Raw genomic sequence first — 21,710 nt, forward strand, 5'->3', positions numbered from 1 at the left:
AGAGAATGGTACCAAGACTTTTGAAACCAGGCTTGATTGCATGAGGCAAAGCACAAGGTTTGAGATGACTGGAGACACTGCAGACCCAGATGATGGGATGCCGGGCTGCCCAGCTTCAACTGGGAAACTCCTAGCATCTCAGCATCTACTGCCAAGGGACCAGAGCCCAGTGACTTAGCTGGGCATGATAACAAGACGGTCTAAGAGGCTGTATATGTGATGCGCTTCATTAAATGCTATCCTTACCCCTGCTTCAGTCTGCATGAAAACCTGATTGCATGAATACCCCTGCCGAAAGCGAGGTGTGAGGTCACACGTGTCTTCCGGGTGTTTTGCTGTATGAAAAGAAATCTTTGCTGTGGTGTGAGATGTTTATGAGGTGATATCTATGCCTGGGAGACATGAAGAGAGGAAGAAAGCCAAAGTTCAAGTGCACAGGTAAATAGCCTTCAAAGACTCGCCAAATTCACCTTAAAGGCATTAAGTCACTAATGTAACGCTCCAAATTCCCCGTGTATTTGCTATGTAAGTTTCTAAACTCACTTCTATATTTTATTCATGGTGGTTGCAGGGGCAGGAGCATCATTATTGCCGCAATGGTATAAGGAGATCAGAAAATGCAGTAGCCAAACTGCTGGAGGATGACTGCAAGCAAGGAGGAGAGGGAAAAGGTGAGGATGGAAATACACATTTTGTGTCTGAAGTAAGGTAACTGGCTTCTATCTAAGAGAAAACAGGGATAAGACATGGTTATTGATCTACAGGGAAAACAAGGAAAGGAGAAGAACACCGGAGCATCACCAACAAATAAAAGCTACTGGCTGTGAGATGAGATAATATCATCTGGGGGATTTGGTTATGAGCAGCATCTGCTTTGTATTGAGTTTCACTTTCACCAGTGTCCTCACTGGAAATGGTTAGGAAAGCTGTCTTTCCAGCCATAAGAGTGTTCTTTGGAGTCAGCACTCCAGTTCAATGGGTGTCAGGCCAAATGCAAGGCTCAGATTTACAAGCAATTCCCATTGCTTTGCAGAGGGTGGACAGCTGGGAAGGAGGTGCAGCTTTGGCTGCAGAATGGATGCAGGATGCTCTGATCTGCACACCATGGTGTGGGAGTCAGGAGCTCCTGCTTGCTCTGACGGTTCCCTGTTCAGCCATGGATGTGTCAATGAAGCAAGAATGTTCAAAGCTGGAAGCTTAAGAGGTAGGACCCCCCCAGTGACATAGCTTAAACTTCAAAGGAGCTGAGTAACCAGCAGGTTTCATTTGTATTGGCACCTCTCTAATGAAATAAAAGGAACCAAGTACCCCAGAGCATTTCCAGGGATTTTTTCAGATTTCTTTACCTTTTCTGTCTCAGTTTCATAGAATCCCAGATTGGTTTGGGCTGGAAGGGACCCTGAAGCTTCCGCTAGAGCAGCTTGTTCCAAGCCCCTGTGTCCAACCTGGCCTTGAGCACTGCCAGGGATGGGGCAGCCACAGCTTCTCTGGGCACCCTGTGCCAGCGCCTCAGCACCCTCACAGGGAAGAGCTTCTGCCTAAGAGCTCAGCTCAGTCTCCCCTCGGGCAGGTTCAAGCCATTCCCCTTGGCCTGTCCCTACAGGCCCTTGTCCCAAGCCCCTCTCCAGCTTTCCTGCAGCCCCTTTAGGCACTGGAGCTGCTCTCAGGTCTCCCCTTGAGGAGCCTTCTCTTCTCCAGGCTGCCCCAGCCCAGCTCTCTCAGCCTGGCTCCAGAGCAGAGCTGCTCCAGCCCTCGCAGCAGCTCCATGGCCTCCTCTGGCCTCGCTCCAACAGCTCCACGTCCTTCTTCTGTTTGGGACCCCAGAGCTGAATGTAGGACAATTACGCTTCTCTCTCCCATGGGATCACAGTGAGGAGTTACACAGGAGATCTTAAGAAAGGGACAAGTTACGGTTTTGGCTTGGATTTATGGACCAAAATGGAAACTTCTAGTTCAAGCAGTGATGACCTAAAGCTCATGACTGCAAAGACAAGCAATCCTGTCTGGAGTGATGCAAACCATGATGAGAAGGAGCTCCCATAGGGGTGTCTCATGCAGGATGAAGGCAACTGCATTACTTGAGCACCTATTTGTGGCTTAAAACACAAGACTTGGGTTGTCACACTTCATTTTGTGGCTGGGACAGATGAAAAGTGACATGAACACTTCAGAAAGATGAAAGGTAACTTGGCTTGCTGCCATAAATTCAGAGTGCAATTCAGTAGTAGTAGTAGTAGTAGTAGTAGTAGTAGTAGTTGTTGTTGTTGTTGTTGTTGTAGTCGTAGTAGTAGTAGTGTGGAAGGGCTAACCCTGAGACATGGATGACCATTATGTTATGACCCTTGGGTCCTGATGTATTAGGGTTTTGAGGTGTTTAACAATGTCTAAGGTTAACCTATGGCTCTTGATGTAGTCAGAGCCTTTCCAGCAGTGGAAGAAGCAGCCCTTTGGCTGGCTGTCAGCTTCAGAAGCCCTGTGTTTTGTCTGCTGTCGACTGGAGAGAGAAAATGAAGGCATAGCAAGACAGTAGCTGTGCTGCATCCTCTGGGGTTGCTGACCCCAGCCAGCCTGGCAGAACACTGCAGAGGTTTGTCCATTGATCATCCCTGGCTTTTCCTGCTGAGAAATGGAGAGGAATGATTTTTCCCCCTGACTTTTGCCTCTCCAGAAAGCCATTTGCAAAGAGCTCAGTGGGCAAAATGCCACAAACAATCCCTCAGGCCCCAGAATAAGCCACCAGGTTAAGTGAGAAATCCCCTTGCAGATGAATGGCTGAGGAGCAATGCAATTAACCAAAGTCCCTTCTTCAGTTTAAGGACTGAGTTATTTGCTGGTGGGTTGGCTTAAAATCTCCCTCTGCCTGCTTCTAGCTCTTGGTACCTTTATGGGATGGTGTTTGATGGGAGGGTGAAAGTTTTTGCTCACAAAAATGGCATGAAGGGGTTGGCTTTCCCATGTTAGAAAACCTGGCTGTGTGAAGCGGGAAAGAGGCTACACCATGTCCTCTTTGGTCTCCTGCTGTGTGACATGGAGAAATGATGTCCCTTTCCTTCTTGGGAAGAAATTCCTTTCTGCCTTGTGTTCCTATATCCTAAAACTTCATTGGTAACTCCATGTCCATCGTGTAGCAATAGGACAAGAGAGAATGGGTTCAAACTAACACAGGGGAAGTTCAGGTTGGATATAAGGAAGAAATTGTTCCCTGACGGTGCTGAGGTGCTGGCACAGGGTGCCCAGTGAAGTTGTGAATGCTCCATCCCTGGCAGTGCTCAAGGCCAGGTTGAACAGAGCCTTGGGTGCCATGGTTTAGTGTGAGGTGTCCCTGCCCATAGCAGGGGGGTTGGAACTGGATGATCTTAAGGTCCTTTCCAACCCAAACCATTCTATGGTTCTATGTTTCTATGTGAGACAGAAATGTCTCAGGACGTGGGTTGGGAAATATGGTGGGACAGTGTCTTCTTGGCCACAGCTGGGAGATACAGCATGTCTGGATGGGGACCCTCAAGGCAGCACATCAGTGTCACTGCTCTTCATGTAGCCCAGTTCTTTGGTGGTCTAGACAAGAATTGGATACCTCTGGGTTCAGCTTTTCAGTGATTTTGACCTCAATCTGACAGCAGAGTGTTGAGTGTATGAGGTACCTTTGGGGTAAGAGAGGACAGGGCCCTGTCTGAATGTCTGCTGTCACTTTCACCACCCAGAGAAAGCTCTGGGTTATGGTAGGGAGAAGGCCAAGTCTCCTTCAAATCACAAGAGGGAGAATTTGGCAGCCTCTTCCCTTCGTGCTCTCCCAGATGTTTGTCATCATCACAGAGACACCGTCCTGGTTTGGCAGATCCTGCTCAGGGAAATCCTTGTGGAGCTGGGAAAAGCGGGGTTGAAGGATGTGAAGTAGTATAGGGTAGAGCTCAGAAACGCTTAGGGGGAAGGAGTATGGGTTAGAAAAGCACTGCAACTCCTGTATATTGATCTGAACCTTCCTGCTCTGAGCAATGAATATAGCTCCTGGAGTCCATCAGCTGCATGGCTCACCTTGGACTGACCTTGTGGGATTTTTTTGGTAAATGGGCAAAGGCAGTAGAACAGCATCCGCTTGTCCAAACAGGGACACACATTCTTCTGGGTGACACTTGAGGTGTTCATTCCTGGGAAAACAGAGGGTAGGAGTTGCTTCCAGGATGGACTGTAGTGATAGGACACGGGGTAACGGGTTAAAACTTAAACAGGGGATGTTTAGATTGGATATAAGGAAGAAGTTCTTTAGTGTGAGGGTGGTGAGGCACTGGAATGGGTTGCCCAAGGAAGTTGTGAATGCTCCATCCCTGGCGGTGTTCAAGGCCAGGTTGGACAGAGCCTTGGGTGCCATGGTTTAGTGTGAGGTGTCCCTGCCCATGGCAGGGGGTTGGAACTGGATGGTCTTAAGGTCCTTTCCAACCCAAACCATTCTGTGATTCTATGACTCTATGGGTGAAAGCAGGTCCTGTTATGGGACCTTATAGATTGTATAGGGGGACTGTATGTCTAACAAAGAGATGGTCAGCAGATGGCAGAGTGGGCTGGGAGCAGGGTTTGAAATCTGGGGTCACCATGGGTGAGAAGAATGCCATCAGAGGAGGACATAGGCATGGAGGAAGGAAGATGGGAGTCAATGCCAGATTTAGAGCCTGGCTGTGCTCTAGGAGGTGCAGAGGTGCTTTGTGAGGACAGCTTTGGGTGAAGACCTTATGTCCATTGTGGGAAGGGACTGGTAATGTCCTGTTCGAAGACTGCACTTTCAAAAGTGAGAAACACTAATACAGGAAACTTCTTTATTACCATTTAACTTTCATCTGCACACACTTTCCAGAGCCATGATGCTGAAGATCCTACCACAAGAAGGAAGGCAGAGCTTTAATTTCTCTCTTTGTCTAATATTGGAAATCCATTTGGTCTGCATCTGAGGACTCTCAGCTGACCACACTTCCATGATGACATCCCACAACACTGCACTCAAAATAGGTCATGAGCATTTGGGCCATGTTGAGAAAACATTTAGCCATGCACTATGGTCCTTCATTGGTCAAGGACATGCTCAAATATAGGTTTATGTACATCCCTGTCCCAAACTGATGCATTATGTACTATGTGTTGGCAAATGCAAGTGGGGAGCAGAGTTAATGCCAGAATCTATTTGACCTTTCCTTTTTATTTCCTTTGCAATTTTATTTTCCTCTTTCATAAAAGCCCATTTCCTTTGCTCTATGTGATTAAATCCACCCAGGTCAAGCAAATGGTAACCACCAAGACGACAGCTGCTGAAACCATCCATTCATCCATCCCATCCCACCCCATCCCGTCCTATCCCGTCCCATCCCACCGCATCCCAAGTATACATGCACAAGCTGACATAAGGCCACCCCAGTCCAGATGGGAGATATAGTAATGTAACAAGGGGACAGAATGAAATCACCCCCTCATCCAAACAAGCAGCAAGAAGGGAGATGGAGTTTTGGGGGGTGTGCATTGGGTTTTGGGGGTTTTAATTATCTTTCCCTCCTTACTGCAACAATTCAAAAGCCAGGAGAGAGATTTCAAAACCCCACCAAACCAAACCCAAACCAACAACTAAACCCACCGGTTTCAAGGTGGGTTAACAACGTGCAAAGCTCCAGCCAGAACATGTGTTATTAGCAATAAAAAAGTCCTTTATTTGTCTCTCTGGGGAATTTCTTTCACACTCGCTTTAAAAAAAAAACCTATCTTTATTTGTTTCCCTTCTCTTTCTCTCTCACAACCAGATCACTTAAATAAAACAAGGTTTTATATTCATTCCAGGCAGGGATTCCTGCCAAAATCTGTGCCTCCTTTTTCTCCCCCCACTCCTTTTCTTATATACAGACCAGCGCTGAAAACACAGCAAAATCTGAAGCCTATGAGGTGACAGATGAACAAGATGTAGAAGAAAATTATCCAAATGGTGCTGCAAAGGAATGGCTTTTACTGGCAAAAGGGAACGTATTTTTGCAAAGGTTAAAGGAATTTTTCTGTTTCTGTTGGATTTTTCCGAGGCTGGAAATTTCAGTTTCAGGACAAAACTGAGATCCTGCTTTTTTGCTGTTCCAGAGAATTCTTTCCCTTGATTTGTTGCTTTGTTTGTTTGGGGATTTTATCAAGAGAGAGGATCTCTGGCTTGGTTTGTTTTATGTGCAGAAACCTCATCTGTGTGAATGCGGTTGCCAGACATGTGATAGGGATTGGCACCACTGACAGGAAGGTGAGGGCACTGTTGGATGCAAACTCTACCCAGAGCTTTGCTTCCCAGGGCCACCTTGCTGTCCTGGTTGTTTTAAACTGTCCCACATAGAATCATGGAATGGTTTGGGTTGGAAAGAACCTGAAGATCATCCAGTTCCAGCCCCCTGCCACGGGCAGGGACACCTCACACTAGACCATGGGTAGGTTTTCCTGCTTCTGTCCACATACATGAACTTCTACATGGTCCAACAGTGACCAACATGCCTGTCACATTCATTTCTTAGGCTCATCTTTTCAGGCTCAGAGAAGCAGATCAACCATCTCAGGGGGAGAAAATGCAGGACCACCTTTGTTACTGCCATAAAGAGGAGGATCAGCCCATGTTACTGCTGTGACACTCATGGTCCTGACGTGAAACCCATAGTCCTTATGTGAAACCACCCAAGAAAGGAGACAACGAGGTCTCCTTGCAGACTGAGGGAGATCACAGCCTGCAGTTTGTGAGACTCATGAGATGCTGAGGAAAAAGAAGCCCTTGGGGTTGTGCAAGTTTAACATTATGTTTAAGGGAAAAGACCAAAGGTGGAGAGAGGGAGGAGAAGCTTGGAAGCCAAGTATAAGAGTGGCCATAATGCTAGGACAGATACTGGAGAGTCCAAGGCAAGCTGGCATCTGGAGGGAACTGGGAATCCAAGCCAACTACAGGGCAGACCCTCAGATGTGGTGGTCAGATGCTGCTCAGACCATAGGTTTTACTGAAGCATAGGTAGACAGTATCTTTCCCTCATCCACTAAGTGGGTCACCTTGTCCTAGAAGGAGATCAGGTTAGTCAAGCAGGACCTGTCTTTCATAAGCTCATGGTGACTGGGCTTGATCACCTGGTTGTCTTGTACATGCCACATGGTGGCAGTCAAGATGTTCTGCTCCATAACTTCAATGTCACCAAGGTCAACTGTCAGGGCTGTAGCTCCCCAAAGACAGAAATGTTTATGTAGGTACACACATACGTACTGTGTATATGTGGCAGTGCTGGATGTGGGGACCATGGGGACATGGGATTACAGCAGACTCATCCTTATCAGGCTACCAGATTCAGCAGCTCTTACTCTAAGATGGTATTGCAATGTTCATAGCTGAATGAAGATGTAAAGCTGGTGACCTTCAGGAGCAAAGTATCATGTTAGATGGGATGTTATCAGCTAAATATTTGTTCTCTTGTGTAAATGAAAGGGACCAGTGAATGAAAAGGCACCTATATCTGTGCATCTCCTGCCCAGATCTGTTATTGTGCTTTTTAGCATTTATGGAACTGGCATTGGATGTCACTGGAAGACTCTGAGTTCAACAGGCTTCACATCAGCTCAAGTTTGCCAAACATCCATATGGATGGGTCCTAGCAGGGACTTCAGGCCAATACAGCAATATAAATATTAAATGATACAGATAACTTCTGCCAGCTCCTGTCACAGCACATAGGATTGAAATATCCACAGAAGAAAGTTAGCTCATGTTGCAGCAAACTCTATTTGATGTAAGTGGACTGGACATTCATGCTGAAGCTTGAATTATATTGTTTGCCAAGGACTTGGACCGAAGGAAGTACCAAAGTGCCAAAAATGATGGTTTATGGGCTATTTCTGGTCTCCTCTGAGACTGTAGTCATAAAAGAAAATGGCACTCAGATGACAGAAAGTATAAGAGAAGACTGAAAGTTGAATGACTTAAATCAATTTAAACTCAGAGGAGAGCAAGAGAGGGTGCTGATTGCTAGCAAGGGTGTGTTGATGTAGAAGCAGTTGTGCGTGGCGCCACTTGGGTAATAACCAAGTTCTGGTCTAAAGCTGTAGGTAAGAGCAAAAGGGATGATGTGAAGGCAGAACATCTCAGACAAAGAATCACAACTCTGCTGGATTCGCAAAGCATGGGAGGAATGAAACGCTGGAAGAGGCAATACTAAATGTTCTTGACCTCTGCTCAGCTGACTCGGAGGGAATGTAAAACGCCCAAAGGAATCGTGATTGGGATCTTAAAATGCATGGAGAATTTTACTGCAGAAAAACTAGGAAGAGTTGGAAGAGTTTGCAATTTCAATCCACCGCTGTTAAGCCTCAGTAGGCTTAAAGGGCAGCACAGGCCAACGTGGGGCCTGAAAGGAAGGTGAAGATTAGCATAGGAAGAATAATTTGGAGGTCTCTGAAAAGAAGCAGAAGCAAGTTCAAATGATAATTCAATAAACAAATAAAGGGATACACCAGGGAAGGAGCAGAAACACATGAAGAAGGAAATAATACTGTGTTACACAGACCACGAAGGGAAACACATTGCTTAAGAGTACTTTAAGATGAGTGAAGGCAGATGGATAGGTCCTCTCAGTGTAGGGGGAGCCTGAGTTGGTTTCAGGGGTCTCCTTACAAAGGGCTGAGTTTGCAAAGGAAAGACTGAAGAATGATACCCCTTCAGGGTCATGTACTGGGGATACCCCAGAAGGCATGTTTGTCAGGATCATGAGTTTAGAAAGCCCCATCTCTCCCCATTGCTTATATATAGGCTGTTAGATGTCAGCAGGTGACCTTTGTGGATGCACCAAAACCACTGGGTAGCTCTCAGCACACAGTGTTTGGGCCATAAGGACTGCAGAAGGTCACTGGGAACTGTGGTGCTCCGATGCTTCTCTTCACAAAGACCTTCCTGGTCAAGAAGTCACCACTTTGTGCTTATGTCAAGTGCCCATAATAGCTACTCTATCACTCCCCTCTTCAACTGGATAGGGGAGAGAAGAGAGAACGAAAGGCCTGTGGGTCAAAATAAAGGGCAGGGAGAGATCATTCACTAATTTCCATCATGGAAAATTAGGGAATTTAGGGGAAATGAGTTTCGTTTATTGCCAATCAAATCAGAATAAGATAATGACAAGTAAAGCTTTTAACCAGATCTTAAAACACTTTCCTCCACCCCTCACTTCTTCCCAGGCTCAGCTTCACTCCTGAATTCCACGCCCCCTCCCACCCAACAGCAATGGGGATTGTGGTCAGTTCATCATACATTTTCTCTGCTGCTCCTTCCTCACACTCTTCCCCTGCTCCAGTGTGGGGTCATTCCCACAGGAGACAGTCCTCCACTTTCTCCCCTTCCTAAGCATGTTCTCCCATAGGTACTGCCACCATTACTGATGGCCTTGGCATTGGTCAGTTGTGAGTCCATCTCGCATTGCCTCTATTGGACATGAGGGAAACTTCTAGCAGCTTCTCATGGAGCCCACCCTTGTAACCCCTTGCTACCAAAACCTCATTACACAAACCCAACACAACTTGTCCTCAGACGTTACCTCATCTCAAAGCTGCCTTGTTCATGAGGAAAGGTCTGCCTAGGCAAGACTGAGGCACTTCTGGGGCTTGCAGTCCTGATTATATTGGGTTCAGGACTGATTCTGGTTGTCTGAAGATCTGGGGTTTTCAACAAATGTAGTGTGAGCCTTTGTGGTAGTTTCTGACAAATCTGTTGTCTGTCAAGCAAACTGGAAAAGGGTGCAGAGGAGAAAGAGGATGAGTGAAGAACTGGAAGAGAGGATAAATTATTTCCTCTTTTTTGGGCATTATTCTGATAGTCACTTTTGAAGTAACTCAAACTGGAAGAGAAAGGTTTCATATCTCTGGTTCAGCTTTGCTCCTTTCCATCTGAGGAACAGGAAAGGTGCTGGTGAGCAAGAATGGGGAGATGACTTGTTTGAGCTTTGCAGGCTTTTCTCTATCGAACAGCAGATACGTAGGATCATCCCCAGACCAGGTTTAAACCTCTCACTACAAAGCATTTTCTTCATTACCTGTTCTTTTCAGGCCTGCAGGGCATTTCTTCAAGCCTCAGGAGTGAGGTTTTATCCCAACAGACTTTAGTCATATAGCAGGCAAATGTGTTGACTTGCACTACTAATCATAGACAGCCAAGGCAGACAAAAATCGTCCCATTTGGAGATGAACCCAGCACCAAAAAAGGACCTGGAAAACTTATGTAGTGTAGATGTCCAACTTCTAGAGATGGTTGGAGTTAGCATAGAATTTATGTTTATGATGCTGAAAAAAAACAAGAGAAAATGGAAATATCATATAGTGAGAAATTCAACTACTCAATCTGCTTAGCCATCAAGAAACTAACCGAAGTGTGACTTGATTTCCATGTAAGGCATCTTGTAGAGTAGAACAGAAGTGGGCTCTCATGCAGTGGAGAACGAGCAAAGCTAATGTGAGCAGATGTCTCATAGACAAGGCATGACAAATTTAGATTATAAAGCATGGACATGTGGAAGTAAGTGCAATCAGTGCTGGAAAAAGGCACCAAAGGAAGTGGAAGATGTCTCTTGTGTCTTTGAAAACAGACAGGTTTCTTTACTCAGGATGAGCTGCGGTCAAACACAAATTGCTGGGCTTAATATACAGATAACTGGGTACCATTAAAAAGCCTACAATATACAGGTCAGATGAGCTAATATTCCCTCCTGGAGTTACACTATGATCTAAAACTGTTTATTAATCGAAAACTGGTTTGTCTGCAGGCTTTTTGGCATGTTTCTGGATTCAGATTGTAGTCACAAGCGTGTGGATTTCATTACAGTTGCTGAAAGGATCCAGAACCAGAGATAGAGGCTTCTTTTTTTAATTTCTAAGAGCATGCATCACACAACAGAAAAACCTTCTCCTTTTGGTCCAAAATATAGAATATCCCACACCCTCCAAATATTCTTTTTCTTTTCAAATCTACCATGCACAGTGCTCAATCTGGAAAATGTTTTTAGCTGTTCTCACTATGTTTTTATGTGTGAATTCAGTGCTATTCTGTAGTATTCCTAAAGCCCATGATGAGCAAGTGGAGAGATGTCCTGAAATATAATCTTGCATTTAAAGAGAATAAAGAGCTTAATTTCTGGAGCAATGAGCCTTAAATGAGAAGCAAGGAGTGGTTTAAAAGATCCTCTGTCAATAGGAGTATCTCCTGGAGGCATCATCAATGCAACCGGTTGTAGGAATCACTCATCACAAATGGAAATGGATGTCTAAGCAGTCCAAATGCCAGAGGTACAAAATCAGTCTGGAGCCAGTTGATGCTCCGTAGAAACCAGAAGACAAAGCAAAAGCAATATGTGTCTTGTCCCAGAAACACCTCCTGAATCTCCTGTTGATTTCATTACTTCCTAGGGTGGGCTCATGGAATTTTGGATGGTTGTGCTGGACAGTACTGGCAGGTGATGACACACACAAGCACCTTAAAATACAGGAGGAATGAGAAGAGGAAGGAAACGTGTGCTGTCCTTGGATACAAAACACTGTCTTTTGTCTCAAGTCTTAGAAAGCTCTAAGATGTTGGTCCTTGATGTACAGGAATGCTATAGCAGTTACTTGTTGATGTTAAGAAAATGTATTAGCTGTAAAGATGGTTTGGACTAGGAGTGGAGAAGGGAGAGGCATCTTTTCAAGCGTTTAGCAGTGTGTAGATCCTTAGTGCTTTGGAGCTCAGTCCCTCAATTCCCATCACTTCAGAGCCACAGATGAAAGAGCAGTGCTTGGCTGGATGTGATATTTGCTTTACAAAAATAGAGAAAAAGGGCTTCAAACTGAACTTTGACTGGTGGAGGGGCAGGCAATGTGGAACCTGCTTCTAACATGGGTTATTCAATACCTACTGAAACAAGGTCCCCAGAAAGGCTTCTGATGTAGATACCCAGAGCCAGCTTGATGCTTTGGAAATATGAGATTTGCAGGGTAAAAATCAATCCTCACCTCTACCTGTTGACATGGTGTTGCTTTAATGCTTTAATGAACACTCAGAGGATACCAGCTGTAGATGAATTGAGGGGGATTTAGGAACTCCTGTCATGTCCCTCAACATCCAGCCAGCTAGCCCTATCCTTTCAAGTAAAAGGAATCATTTTCACTCCATCAGGCTAGCAACACAAAAACAAGGTAACAAAGGAGAACAGCTCCATCCATCCTTTGGCAGAGTCAGTAGTTTCAGCCACTTCCAAAGCTGCTTTGATGCAGCCTCTTCCACTCACATTGCCACCAATAGTTTTCCACGCAGGGAGGCTTCCTTCTCTACCATTTTAAATAGACCATTTCAGATCTCACCTGAAAGAGCTTTGCAGATAGTTTTTGAGTTAAAGCTTCACAAAATACCCAGAGCACCCACTGTTGGTCATCAAAATCATTGAGCACTCCTAACCATAGGTGAAAACAGGAAGAGCATTTAGTGTTCAGTCCTTTGGAAAAGAACACTTTTAAAGCCATTTGCTTGTGTTGGGGCTATAAAAACACCCCCTTCCCTCCAAGGCCATGCAAGGCAGTCCTTTCCCCACCTCAAAAAGGGCTGTAGGTGCTGAACAATTTTGGACCAAGCCTGGGGTCAGTTAGCTTAGTCAGTAGATATCTGGCTCCCAACCAGAAAACACAAAGTGGATGTAAATGGTACTTCCTGTAGTCAAGGCAATTTTCAGATGGGGAGAGGAAAAACGAGTGAATAGAGTGAGGTATAGTGTCAGCTGTGATGGAGAATGAACTCAGATAAGTTAAACTTCAAACTGACCTTCCTGTGCTAGTGATTCGTTGTGATCTTTTTGAGCCACCCCCATCACGCCAGAAGCTTTTCAAGTGGTTTCTTAGCACACGGTGCATTCTGCTTCTCTTTCATCTTAAAAAATCCAGTCATTATTCCAATGAATTCCAAGGAAACCTCTTAACTAATTAACGTTCAGCTCTGGTAGGTGAAAGACGAGCAGGGGCTGGGGATCAGACCGACCACTTTGCGGTGGTCCCAGTGGTTTGGGGTTTGTGCAGTTTGTTTTCCTTGCCCAAGATCTTGCGTTTTGACATATTGCTTCAATCCAGCACATTTTATGACACCTTTGCTGGAGGGCCAAAGGCCACATTCCTTCTATCTATCCTGCATGCAATTTTCATTCTCTTGTCTTCAATGCATTATAGGAATTTTTCTTTCTCTCTTTTCCTTTCTTTGTTATTTTCCACCCTCCTCCAGGATATTGTGGGTTATTACCTCAATCCGTTTTCAGCTGAGGAAGGTTTGAGGTAATGACCTGAAACTTCCTGGAAAAGATCCCAAAAAGCCCCAAATGGAAACCACATGCAACATATTAGGGATCCTCATTGCATAAAGAAACATTAGTTCAAGTAACGAGAATGTACATTGATCAGCTACTTAGGTACCAGCTGGTAAAAGGTATGTATGAACAGTGATACACAAGAACTGGGTGCGGGAATTAGTTGATCTGATAAGTTATAGCAAAAAAAGTGTAAAATATATATTCTCTTTTAGGAAACACTTCCCTTAATCACCATCCCTTGAAGCTGGGTCGGGAATCTGACTCTTTGTGGTAGCAAAAACCTGGAAGAGATCCACAGAACCTGCATGACGCCAAATGCTGTTGGGTTATGAACCCGCGGAGCCCCACTGATGCTTGCTTGATGCTGCAGTATCAATGAGGAAATGCCTAAGAACATTTTATTGTTACCACAGGGAGAAAAGAGTTTTCTTTTTCTCTGTGCCCAGTTAAAACAATTTCCTTTTTCATCAGTGACAAGAAAATGCATTGTCTCCCCCTTCGCCCCCCAGCAATCCTATAGTTCTACAGGGACAAGCAAGAGGGGATCGTGATAAAATAGCAATCTTGGCCCACCTCCAGGAAGGCATTTCAGCTCTTGATTTCCACTGAAGCCAAATGCACTCATGGAAGCAAAGGCGAGTTAATACTGAGTGGCTCTGGGCCTTTGGCGTTGCAGAGCCATCTCGTCATCTGATGTAAATCTCACCCTGCTCTATCATGGGAACATGACGAGTGCTTTTTTGGAGTATTGTTTTAGTTAACCCAGATGATGTAATTCAGCTCAGAGCCCAGTGGTATCCATTATTCTTCCAAACTAGGGACAACATCCTGCCACAGAAAGGTGCGAAGTATCAAGAGATCTGGAGGAGTAAGAGCAATGTGGGTGCTTTAGTCCGGTATCACCCATCACACCTGAATAGGTGAGGTATGAAAACTGACAGTATCTTCTAAACAACACTGATCCAGAGCCCTCCACCATCCCAAAGCAAGGTAGAAGAAGTAGCCACCATCAAAACTGTCAAGGAGCACAGCAAGAAGGATGCTTATGGTGGGGAAAAGGACCCCCCCTTCCTCTCTTTCCCTCCCAATGAAGCCAAACTAGATAATGAGAGAAGAACAAGGACTTTTGAAACATGAAGTCCAGAAAGTTGCTAGCTCTTACGACTTCATTGTGCAGGTCAAGATGTTTATGGTTTCTCTTCAAGCTCCAGCTCCAGGAGCTGAGCATCTGGGTTTCCATTTCTGTCTTGTGGGAAACAACATGAAAAAAAAGGGAAAAAGAGTTTATTTTAGTCCTCATGAATATTGAAAAACCTATGCTGTATGTCCTGAGTGTGCCTAAGTGTGCCAAAACCAGGGAGTCAAAGGAAAAGAATACAGAATCCATTAATTCTCATGATTTCTAAGCCAGCCTCAGAAATTATGAGCCTGCTGCTTCAAAGTCATAATTTCTGCATGATAGGCAGGGATGCAGTGGAATATAAGAAGCAGCTGAGAGGAAGAAGAGGAAAAGGCTAGGTGTTTGACCTGCCTGTCCATGGTGGGATGGACTGGGCAATGATTTATAGTGGTTCTTCTGCACCTCAGTGTAATATCCAAATTTGCCTGTCAAAGGTATAATGCCAAGCTTGACATTAAAAGAGCTTGATAACACTCAGGAAACTTTAGAATATCATTCCACTTTTACTTCATTCAGTCTGCAATTTCCATCTCATTTTATTCACCTCCTGCCCACCAGAGGTTTTGCAACAGGTCTTTGCCCCAGGCATGGCCTTTTTGCACATTAAGAAGCACAAAAGAAGTGGAGAACAAAAAGCAACCTCATTCCTTCTTGTTTTCACAGGTTTCCAATGAGAAGTTTGCCATCTGGGTGGAAACCTGACCAAACATCACAGGAGGGGTTGGGCCCATCAGCCAAGCTGAACAGCTGTGGGGAAGCTACAGGAAAACCAAATCACTCCATTGGAATAATTTATAGTGGCTGGCTTGCAGGGATAATAACAGAAAGAAACTCAGTTCTTTCATCTGCTGTTGCAGCATGAGGTCCTGTGCCAGACATTTGCAAAGCACCATTTTCAAGCTGTGATGGGAGCTTCACCTGGGGTGTTGTGTAAGAATCAGCTAAGAGGAGAAATGGAACCTGTGTGGTATCTCAGGGCTTCACAGTCCATCCCTTCACCATGTCTTCTTGGTGAAGTCCTATTAATCATCACGTGTAAGTCCCAGATGGTCAATGCCCAACTAGAGGCATTTTTGGCTGTTCCTTGACTTGTGGTGGTCATGTTTTTGTTGGGTGAAAGTCACACAGCCAAAACCACTGTCCTGATATACTGCTATTGCAGTCTGGGACAGGGGCATCTCAGACCATCTCACCTTCTCTCTATCACAAGGATTGCAATCCGTAGGACTTAGAAAGATCTTTCATCACTTGGGTCCTCCTGAATCTGAATGCCTACAGATTACCATTTGGGTGCCAAACCTCCTCCACCTGAAAGTACCATGCCAGATCGTGACCTCCCTGTGTTTGGTTCTCAAGGATAAAGAAATGCCTCCCTTCTTTCTTAGCTAGGTACATGCTCAGATGATTGCACTGATTTTACTATTAATCAGTGGTAATTTAGCTCTGTAGGACTGAGGTATCTGTAAATGCTGGCAATTAGCAGTAAAAGCACTTCAATTAAATTAGTCAAAGAAGGGAGACTATAGATAAATCAGGTCTGCTGAGAAACCACTTCCAATTTGACAGGGTTATACTCAGGCGTGTTCAATAAAAGCCCACTTAACTTTCAAAACAAAATAAAATCAGACCAGTATTACTCATGCAGTCCAAGAAGTGCTGGTAGAAAGGGATCCTTGGAGGTTTCTCATCCATGCAACTATGAAAGTAACAAAGAAATCTATTGCCTGTTGCATTTGCCACTATGGAAAATGATTCAGCTTTATTCATCTTCATCAACCTGGAGAAGAGAAGCTGCGTGGAGACCCTGTAGCATCCGTCCAATATCTGAAGGGGGCCTACAGGTATGGTGGAGAGGGACTCTTCATCAGGGACTGGAGTGATAGGACAAGGTGTGATGGGTTTAAACTTAAACAGAGGCAATTTAGGTTGGATATAAGGAAGAAACCCTTTGATGTGAGATTAGTAAGACACTGGCACAGGGTGCCCAGAGAAGCTGTGGCTGCCCCATCCCTGGCAGTGTTCAAGGCCAGGTTGGACACAGGGGCTTGGAGCAAGCTGCTCCAGTGGAAGGGGTCCCTGCCCATGGCAGGAGGTTGGAACTGGATGAGCTTTAAGGTCCCTTCAACCCAAACCAGTCTCGGATTCTGTGATCTTTAGAATTACCCCTCAAGTAGCTGGAGGCTGCTTTTAGATCCCCTTTGAAGAAGCCCACCTTCCTCAAGCTCTCCCTGTAGGTCTTGCACTGACCATGTTGGTAGCTTCACAGAGCTTTGTGGCTCTGGTTTAAATCTCATCTGGAAGGAAGGTGGGCAGAGATAGGGGCAATGCAAGGAAATCAGAAAGAGCTTTCCCTTGCAGGAGTGTTAGCCCAGCTTTGGGGCCTCAAGGAATTTGCACGTCTCTGAAAAGATGCTGGTTAAGTGCAAGAGTGGATTTACTGGGTAGGCTGGGAAAATCCATCACCTTTCCCTCTTAGCACCTCTCCATCTATCACACATGCAATGCTACAAGATGAGGAGTCAGACGACTGCCCTTCTTTATATTACAGCTCCCCATAGCCCTAGAGCACTTGAACCCAAATTCAGAGGTCTCTCAGACTGTTCCTTGGCAATGGAGCGTAACACACAGCGTGTAGTTTGTTCTGCCTTTCCATTACAAACCTCTTTTAAGCTGTGTGTGACTTTGCCATTCAGCTTGACATTTCCTATGCCTCGGGCTGGTTTCTTGGTGTGAAGCTTTCACAAAACCCATCCTTCAGCTTGTGAACATTAAGTGGCTTTGCCAACATCTCTTTGTTTTACCTTGGTTTTACTCCAACAGGGTCAGATTCTCAGCTGGTATCTGCAGTTCATGACTGCTATGTACCCAGCCAGCTGCTGCTGCTGTCTATGCAAACTGCAAACTGTGCAGAAAGCATTCTTTCTTCTTACTGTTCATTCTTACTTAGGCATAAGCCCTTTGTTTCTTTTGTGGGTCAAGGCTTGCCTGGGCCATGGTTGCAGAAAACTCAGGTCCATGTTCTGTGACGCCAAGCCTGAGAGCTAGGGAGCATCATGTGCCATTGTCTGACCCAGGTTTGGCACAAATAGTGCCAAGATAATGCTGACGCTTGGATATTTCTGCATGATGCTCCACCACGTGTGTCAGAGACAGCAAAGAGCCCGATCCGGATGACTTCTGCACAAGCGCACCTTTGCTGTTAGGGCTTTGATTTGCAATTTTCATTTAAAGAAGTGCCTTGTTTTTTCTCCCAGAAGTAATGTCTTTATGTAATGTCTTAGCCAAGAGCTGAGCCCTCATCCCAGGTACCGTGGACTCACAGACACCAGACAAGATAGTCATTGCAAGAGAAGACCTGGCTCACTCACCAAACCCAGACCTCCACATGGCTCCCCTGAAGCCAGGATTAGGACTTGCACATGAGTGACAGAGGTGTCTAAATGACAGTATGTCAGTTAACTTTCCAGTTTGCCTTTCCCAAGCAGCTTTCCCTTCCTTTTCCTCCCCCTCCATCACCCCAAATGAGATATTTCTGCTCTGGTTTGAGCAGCCAAAACCCCATTCATCTTCTTTTCAAATAGCTGTGTGTCATCTGTTAAAAATAATCTTGTCAAGGCCTGTGCAGGGCTTGAAAAATGTGCTAATATTAAGCAGATTTCCCTATTAAAATCCCTGTATCCCATGCAAGGTCAGGAAGTTCAGTTCACACACTCCAGGAAAGACAAATAACAGCATTAATGACTGGACCTGGTAAAGAATTAACTGCAGTTGAGTAAGTTTCTAAGGCAGTCGTGGGGTCAGGGCTGTAAATGTGTTCATTACCCACATGGGGTAGTCACCCGGCTAAGCCCTACTCGCTGAGTGGTTGTATCATTGTGATGTGCATTGCAGGTCTGTGAACCTGAAAGGAAATCAGGTTTCTGCTGCCTGTGGTGGCTTCTTGTGGCCTCTCACAACACAGGGCTCAGGGAATGTGTGTGTTTGGGGGCACATTTTGGCTAACCCAGTGACAAGGCAGAGATTGAGGAGCCTCAGCTGAGGTTCCTCATGGAGGATCTGAGCTCTCCTGTGCAAACCCTTCATGTTCATGATGGTGGCTCGTTACTGTCCTCTTAAGTTCTCTAAAATGCTGGTTGCATCTTGGGGTATGGCTGGAAAACACAGGAAACCTGGAACTATCATAGAATGGTTTGTGTTGGAAGGGACGTTAAAGCTCATTCAGTTCCAATCCACTGCCATAGCTCCAAGCCCCGTCTAACCTGGCCTTGATGCCCCATCCAACCTGGCCTTGAAATATCCCCAGTTTGCCCCACATAGGTGTCTCTTGGTGCCTGTTTCTCATCTTCTCTTTGCACCACTCTTACCTGCTTGTGGGGACTCTGGACCTGCCTCTTGCTTTGTGTCAGTGTTGGAGAGTCCCATGTGCCGGCATCTATCCGTAAGGGTTCTGCTTATGGAGGAGATGCTCTTGAAGGGATTGAGTACCATGAAGTCTATCCCATCTGTATCACAGAGATGTGCAATGCTCAGTATCACCAGTTTCCCCTCTTTTCCCTTCTATTTCTCCACTGTTCCAAGGCTGCCCAGTGCTTCCTGGGATCAGTGACCATACAAACAAATCCCAATCCCCCTGTAAGAGGGCTCGGGTACCCAGTCCCACTGCTGGCAGCACCACGCAAGCCATCATTGTAGCTGCCTGTTACTGCAGCTCAGTGCTGCCAAGAGCCATCTGCAGGATTGGCTCTGCTTCAAGTACCAGATTCACCTAGAAAGTCCTACCAAGATTTCAGAGGGTTTTCTGGTGGAAGGGGTGGTGCATTCATTGGTCTTGTTTAGAAAATGAAGTCTGTGCCATAGTTGGAGTATGTTCTGGTTTTGATGATATCTTAGCTGTTTCTATCCAGTATCTGAAGGGGGCCTATAAGGATGCTGGGGAGGGACTCTTCATTAGGGACTGTAGCGATAAGACAAGGGGTAACAGGTTAAAACTGAAACAGGGGAAGTTTAGATTGGATATAAGGAAGAAGTTCTTCCCTGTGAGGATGCTGAGGCTCTGGAACTCGTTGCCCAGGGAAGCTGTGAATGCTTCATCCCTGGCAGTGTTCAAGGCCAGGCTGGCCAGAGCCTTGGGTGCCATGGTTTAGTGTGAGGTGTCCCTGCCCATGGCAGGGGGGTTGGAACTGGATGATCTTCAGGTCCCATCCAAACCTAACTATTCTATGATTCTATCCTGCTTCATGGTGCAATTTTTCAGGTGCTTCAACAGTTAGTGTACAGCCCGGGTAGCCCAATTACAAGTCCTTGCTTTGGAACTCTTTATACTCCAAGAACGATAAAGAAAAATCATTTTGAGAAAGCAGAGTGTAGAAATGTGCTGCCAAATTCTCTTCCTCATCCTCAAAATCACTCTAAATAAAACACCAAAACAACAGAGAGCTTTGTGATTTGTACCGGAAGACTACAACCATGCCACAGGAAAGGGATTTAGTTCTTTTCTAATTCACATTTACAGATTGGTTTGATCTTTTCCCTTAGCTGCACCAACCTATTCAATAATCAGATGCCTACTAAGGATCACAGCACCATCTGGTTAACATCTATTCTTAGAAAGGCACTCGATCTTGATTTAGGGACTTCACACAATAAAGAATTCAGCACATCTTTAGGTAAGCCACCCAAAGGGTTCTTTATGCTTATGAAAAGACAAATACGTCTTATCACCCGTCTGAATTGATCTGGTCTCTGCTTCCAGTTGTAGCATCTGGTGATGCTTCTGCTGGCTTTGCAGCTTCCAGTGAAACATACAGAGGACACAATGGAGCCGAGCACTGGTTTTGGTAATTCATTTTCATGTAGAAAAGGCACACAGAGGGATTTGGGATCCTTACGTACACTGAAACCTTATCAAGCCTCATTGGAAGCAAGAATCATAGAATCATAGAGTGGTTTGGATTAAAATCACCTTAAGATCCTCCAGTTTCCAACCCTGCCACAGGCAGGGACATCTTCCACTAGAGCAGGATGCTCCAAGCCCTGTCCAACCTGGCCTTGACATGGTTGTCTCTTCTCCACTACAGCAGCACTATGGTCAAGGGGATGCACTGGGAGATTTCCCCCACCTTGTCTATTGTGTGTTGCAAGATGGGGACAAAAAGTCCTGTTCATACTGAAGCAAGGTCCTAAGCATGGCTGATGGGTGAAGAAAAGCACTTCCCATCCCTTCAGCATCAGGAGTTTGGTCATGGAGTGGAGAAACATCTTACCATTCTCCTGCCTGCACCAGGGTCTCAGCTCTGGCTGCTGGGCTGCAAAACAAGTGCCAAATAAGTGCCTCATGAGGTGATGATTTCCCAGCCCATTTCCATCCTGATCTAGACCTCAGTTTCTGTGCAAGGATCATATCCCTGTGATTAAGTCTTTTGGAGGTTATTTTTGCTGATAAGCACTTACGACACACAGAAACTTTTAAAAACAGGAGGAAAATCAAAACCAAGCTACAACTTGAACAGAAAATATTTCAATGAAGTCAGCAGGGAGAGCAGGCTGCAAGATTTAAATCTCTGGAGACTGCAGCCAAGGCACTGAATCTACCAGCAACTTAAAGAGAAATGGAAAAAGCCGTATGCATTCTATGTGCTTTAGTTATTTCTAGAGGAGGTGGGCAAATGTGCATGTGTATCTCCAAGTGCAAGCAGAGGGAAAAACATAACAGCAAAAGTACACACACAGTAGGTTAATCCATCTGCTATGGGTTTACCAGTGAAAAAGATGATGATAACTTCACCAGAGAGGCCATGGCAAGGTTGCTGTGCACTAATGCTCTCCCTTATCCCCTCAGTCTGTGCTTCTGCTCCCTTGGGGCTCATGCTCCAGAGAGCCTCTGGGCTCTGCCTTGAAAGCTAAAGCTGTTAAATCCCTCCCTGGAGGAGCCTGGATGCGTGCAGGCACTTTCAGCCTGAGATGGATGTATAACACTAACCAGAGCAGCGCTCCTGATACTGAACTGGCTGCTGCTTTTCCAGCCTCTCACTCCTAATCGGTATCAGGAGCATTTGTCCTCACTGTGGGACCATTCATTGCCACCAAAATTCCTTTATGAGTGCGGCAGGGGCTGAAAGCATCTCTACTGCATGTGCAGAGCCTCATGGAAACCAGCTGATGCTGCATTTGATAGCTAAGTTTAGACTCCA

At 45.5% G+C, this 21,710-nt stretch overlaps 1 long non-coding RNA gene across 1 annotated transcript in view; it reads right to left on the minus strand.

Moving 5' to 3' along the window:
• LOC133211166 (uncharacterized) overlaps positions 1-21,710 on the minus strand; it is a 39,356-nt gene that overhangs the window by 1,377 nt on the left and 16,269 nt on the right. Inside the window, exon 2 of the long non-coding RNA XR_009725141.1 lies at positions 544-645. This is a non-coding gene — a long non-coding RNA (uncharacterized LOC133211166). The remainder of the gene's footprint in view (positions 1-543; positions 646-21,710) is intronic.

The sequence above is a fragment of the Neopsephotus bourkii genome, unplaced genomic scaffold (genome assembly GCF_033783945.1).
Source record: "Neopsephotus bourkii isolate Nb327-2 ecotype Australia unplaced genomic scaffold, CSIRO-AGI_Nbou_v1 NB_580, whole genome shotgun sequence".
Taxonomy (NCBI): Eukaryota; Metazoa; Chordata; class Aves; order Psittaciformes; family Psittacidae; genus Neopsephotus; species Neopsephotus bourkii.